Source organism: Anomaloglossus baeobatrachus, chromosome 1 (assembly GCF_048569485.1).
Source record: "Anomaloglossus baeobatrachus isolate aAnoBae1 chromosome 1, aAnoBae1.hap1, whole genome shotgun sequence".
In the NCBI taxonomy this organism is placed as follows: Eukaryota; Metazoa; Chordata; class Amphibia; order Anura; family Aromobatidae; genus Anomaloglossus; species Anomaloglossus baeobatrachus.
Window position 1 is genome coordinate 253,241,369 of NC_134353.1, and position 6,000 is coordinate 253,247,368.

A 6,000-nucleotide genomic window follows, 5' to 3' on the forward strand; every position below is an offset into this window, starting at 1 on the left:
CAAAATCGGCTGTAGAAGTGAAGCCTGTGTCACTCTATTCCTGCCCAGCACCGCCTCCTCCTGCTTGACTGGCAGCCTTTATGCTGGTGTGACTTAAGGCAATGAGCCGTTTGTCAAACAGAAGAGGTGGCTCTGAACAAGGAATAGGGCTGGAGTGACAGAGGCTTCAGATCCATCATAGTCTTTCTAGTTTTTAAACTCCTAGCTTCCGGTTGTTTCCACATGTACATTAGCAGCAATGAATAGCGGGGCAGAAAGATCAGCTGTAACATCACCTATTGTGAATTGTAGATGCTGTGTATACAGGTGTTAGCTGTTATTATCTGTCTCAGGCAATTTGGAGCCTTTCGAAAAACTCACTAGTGTGTGAGTGTCTTCCAATCTTACACTGTCCAATCGTGGCTTACTCTCTTTTTACATATGTATATACATACACTTAGAAACACCTTTTTGTCAAGAAGAATGGTAACAAGCAGCTTTCAATTTATCCATCCTTTTCTAGAAGGAATAACAAAGGAACTGCACAAAACAGATCTAAAAATAGAAGTTGCAAAACTGGTATTTCATGGAAAAGATTAGTAAAAAAATCTCCTCAAAACACATACTCACTTTAGTACATACAAAACAGGGTTTAAAGGACTGTCTTGCGTAAGCCATGATATAAAATTTCTTGTTCTTTCAGATGCCACGGTGTCCAACTCTGGAAGCTGGGTCTGCAAAAGAAAACACCTGCATCAAACAAACTGCTTTGCACTCAGTAAAAGGAGGATAGATGTGCACGAGAAAATAGGGGATTACCCTGAGTCACAACAATAAAAAATTCCTCACACTTTCAAGTAGTTTGATGCAGAAGAAAAAAACATTTATTTTTCAATTTTTCATACAAGTGATATAGAAGAACACTGAGCGACATGTCTTGCACTGACGTTTCGACCCTTCCGGGTCTTTATCAAATGGTCGCTTATGGTCCAGGATGGAGACATGAGGATGAGCGTGATGGCAGCTGACTAGCACACTAATTCTCATGCCTCCATCCTGAGATGTATTTACCTCTCCACTGGTTTAGGTTGCCTGGGACACAGACCTTAATTCTTTCACAACCCAAGACCATGAAAAAAGCTGTTAATAACACCCACCCAATACCACCAGAAAGAAGTTACTACTAATTTTTATTGCTGAAAATTGATGGGGTCATAAGAACCCCCCCCCACACCAAAAATAAAAAAAAACAAAAAGCACTTTAAATTATGCACTTCAAACTCTTTATAAATCGTATGGGATCTTTTCAGACGAATATTCAACAATAAACAAGTGATAGCTACACTAGCGATATCACTTATAAAAGTACAGAAATTGCTTTAACGGGTTAATGATTCTTAAACCATAAATGTTTATCACGGCTCAGGAAATGAAATGTTTCAAGACTACAGGTAGGATTAAAAATCCATATTAATTAAGTATATGGGATTAGATAAAATATGTGTGCTGCACATTCTGTTTCCAATATGCCTCTATGCTTATTTCTTATCTGTAGCAATGTTATAGTTTACCCAGCAAAACCATTGTAATTAAAACAGAAGTCTCACCAAGGTCTGTAAAAACAAAATTAACTGGTAGTTCTGTGCTGGATCTAATACTGCTCTTCCAGCAATCAAGTGATCGCCGGGCCAAATGAAAGTAATGAGTGTTGTGCAACTAAAGGCAGAGGAAGAAAGATTATTTAAAAAAATTAGAAGCTGCCATGCAGATTACTTGTGGTTTTAGGATTTTGACTGCAGTCACATTTCAACAGCGATGGTAAAATGACCAAAAATATATGCATAGTTGTACTTACCATTTTTTGCGGCACTGATGCATAGTTAGGGAACCCTAGAACATCCTTCAAAAAATTAGTGTCACAATTCCTTCCAACCCAGAGGTAAAGTGTCTATAGAAGAAAAAAATAAAAATCAGATTTAGAAAGATTACACGTTAATTGTAAAATGCTACAAAATGTGTTGATGAAATACAGAATACAAGTACATGTCTACATTGTAAGGCATTTTCTATCGGTCTAAGTAACCTCAAACTAAATCTACAGTGAAGTCTCATTTCTACAATTTATATGTTTGGAGCACTGGAAATTACCAAACCCTTACACAGAGAGAAGACAAGATAACACAAGGCTATATATAAATATATATGCTCACATAAAAAATAAACAGACACGACACTCAAATAAATTTGATGGCATTAAATGGCTGTGACATTTATTAAGGGTTAAATAACTTATTAAAAATTCTCAATAAATAACCAATAAATAAACCGAATCTTTATTAACCAATCCATAATCACAGTCCATAAACCAGTCCCAAACGCCAAGGACTAACAGGCCTTGGCTCACCCCCACTAATAAACATCACAGTCATTTTTCAATGCAATTTTGAAGTCCCAAATTGAAGATGTCTAAACTAACATCTGAAAGATGGACTAAATCTTCCCTGTAAAAACTGCTCAGAAACCTTTCCAGGTCCACATCTTCCAAACCCTTCCAGGGCCACAATAGGTCTGTATGATGACCCATTCAAAATTGGTAAAATTTTTTCAATAGCGCGGTTTAACCTTTTTCAAATTTGCTCCCTATACTTCAACCTATCACAATTCCACTGTAAGCGGGGAACGACTTTAGAAAAGATCAAACCCGCTTGGGGTAACCAAGTCCAAATGATCGATAAATCCCTTCGCATAGCTGCAATTAAATCCAAAGTCTTCACTTTCCCAATATAATTCCCACCCAAATGCAAAATAATCAAATTAGGAGAGGGCCACTGAGTTTTTAAACAAGACATTTCTTTCATCAATCCATCCCATCTCATTCCTCTAACACTGTACCGTAATATATTAAAATGTTCCAGATTGATAGCTAAATTGTCTCCATAACACCTTCCTGACGCTCTTCTCTTGGCCCAAAAAATGTAAGAATGTCCCACTACCCAAATGACAATGGAACCTGAAATAAAAAGAAATATGATGAACATTTACACTAATAAGTTTGGACGGACATACATTCTATAACGCTTGGATTCCCATCTACCAATATCCATGATTTTGCTTGCTGGTAACCCCCTTCTAGCTGCCTCTGTAGCCGCCCCTATACGAAATGAATGGGAGGATAACCTGAGATGCCCCAAGTTCAGCTCACGCACGCACTTTTTAAAAACGGAATTGAAAAATAGTTACAGGACTTCCATCCTGATGGAGCAGGAACGCCACATCAGATGAAGGTCTAATTTGCAGCCAATTGTCGACGTTGGATATGGGACAGACAAGCAAATCCTTTATCCTAAATAACCTGACCTGCATCACAAAGCCCTCTTGGTCGGACTTTGACCTCTTATTAAAAATGACCTACGATTTATTATTAACATAAACATCTGAAAACTTCAATCATGACAACCTGGTCCTACTCACAGAAACTAGTTCGCTAATTCTAAAAGCTCCAAAGTACACTAACAAACGCCACTCTAAAAACTGTTGACTCAAACATATTAAAACAAACTGACGGCACTGTATACCACAATACCATTAATAAGTCAAGTGAAATAGGCCTACGGTTATCCGGCATCCACATATTCTTCCTAAGACCTTTCAATGCCTGTTGAACTGGGAAAAAACTTTAATGACAAAAAACAGAGTAGCTTAAAAAAAAAATGATACACCCAGAAAAAATTAGAGACCGACCCTACAGCTAAATTCTCCTTGATCAAAAATTGCAAAAAAACGAGCGCAAATCTCACATTGCCCTGAAAACAATCAGCTTTGCATAGAGCACAAAAATTCTGCCATTCTAACCATGCGGCCGAATATCTGGCCCATGTTGAATCAGCCACCGACCTCTTAATAACAAGGGATTAATCCTCCACTACACTCCATAAATTCTCCGAGCAAAGACTTCCAAGAGGATTTGCCCTTGGGGTAATACAAAGAAGATCCTCTTCATCCTGCCGAGAAAGAGCATTACTCAACTCATTACTCCTACCTGACTCAAACCACGCTTTAACCCAAATGTTATGCTTAAGGCTAGATAAAATTAAATGCCTCAAAATCTTAATTCCCCAACAACACCGAGCTGACATAGTATTAATGGAGAACACCAGATTCTTATTATCTGATAACACTACAATCCTCAAATTTGCCAACTTAAACCCCCAAACTTCGATTAAGACCAAAACTGGGAATAAAGGCAAATCTGTTACACTACCCGACACACCACCAACCATCCAAGAATCATGCCAAAAATCCAGCAAAAATTCACCTCGACAAAAAAACACCAAAACCAGTCCTTCTTAACTATATCTCTATTCGATGGAAGCAGAGAAAACAAATCAATAAAATCCCCTTTATAAATGTCATCTTTAACTGGCTGCAGCAAATGAAACCCCTGGGGAGACAAGTCATATGTCAAGGCCTCTTTAAATAATAGCCAGGCAAGGACATTGACTTCTGAGTACCACTAAAGCCTGCACTACTCTCCTTAGCCACTGCCTCCCCTGCGAACATTGATATTCTCTCACCCATTCCTCTGCTCTGCGATCCTCGGCCCTCTTCTGGACGTCCAGCTTCCTCAGCAGAGCTGTGCCTCTGGCTCCTGTCCCTGGCTTTGGCTGGCACATCTTCCTCTTCAGACGGGGACTCGGACCAGGGGGCCCCCGTTACTCTTTTAGCCTCTGAAACGATCCTTGCCGGCGAGGCCCTGCTGCCGTCATGATTCTCAAATCCCTGGGTCGGCGCTGACTAGATGACGCATTCGTCCTCTTCCTGGCTGCTCTTCTCGGCACAGAATGATGACGCTCTTCAGCAGCCAGGATAAGCGGGGCCTCTTCAGCTTCGGCTCTTGCTCTGTTTTCTCCTGATGCAGCTGGATGCAGCTGGAGGGATACTGTGACGCAGGGACTGCCTTATTTCCGGGATCTCCGCAGTCATCGCTGCCATCTCTTCCGGTGAGCTGTATAACCGCAGTGTCACATTCCATAGATTCTTGTGCTTTTGTTTGCTGCCTAGACGCCTCCAGGCATTGTCTCAGCCAGGCTTCGCCGCCGTCTTCACTCGCCCTCTTCATCCTGCAGCAGGCTCTCCATCAGCTGTTCTTCTTGACCTTCAAAATTTTGACAGCCAGCTGATGGAAAGTTGCTGCTTTTATACACAAATTTCCTCCACTTTCTAACAGCTGACCAATCAGGTGATAGAAAAAACGGGCGGGCAAAACTGGAATAAACTGGTTCTGACCAGACTCCACATGGCTACCAACTAAATATTAAACCTTCACACACCAAACCTTTATTAACTTTTCAAATTTTTTATGTATAGAAAATAACTACTTCCATTAAACAATGATAAGGCCTGTGCCATCATGCGTTCTCAAGGCACTAGATACCATGCTCTGAACACTACTGCTTAGAAAGGCACATTTAATAAAACTAGAGCAGCAATGCCCGGTAATGTGTAACATTTACATATATCAATTGTGTGGGAATGAAGGGGTTATTAATTCGGATCTGCATCACAGCGTTAGCAATTCTATTACTTTTCAAGTGGAGATCGCCACCATCATGTATAAATCCTTTGTTTCTAAATGTTGCTGGTCAATGTCCACATACATAAAAAACTGAATTATTAAATAAAAATAATATATACTATATCAATTTATTTTATAAAATTGGACACCTGCTTTCATTGTAAAAAAGGGCACCCAGCAGAATTCCCAAGGAAATAAAAGAAAAACCATCTGATTTCTGATTCAAACAAAGTCTTAGCTCTAACATCTACCAAAGGCAAAAGCCTACAGGTAATCAATCACCCAAAATGTACGCTTGAAACCAACCACATAGCCTTGTAGGAGAAGGAGCAACAATACAAATCGTTCTTTCTTTTTAAACCCTCCCGCCCCCCCCCTCAAAAAAAAGTCACTTTATTGTAATATACAAATGGAGGCACTCAGTGCGCATTTCTCATGGATAAATG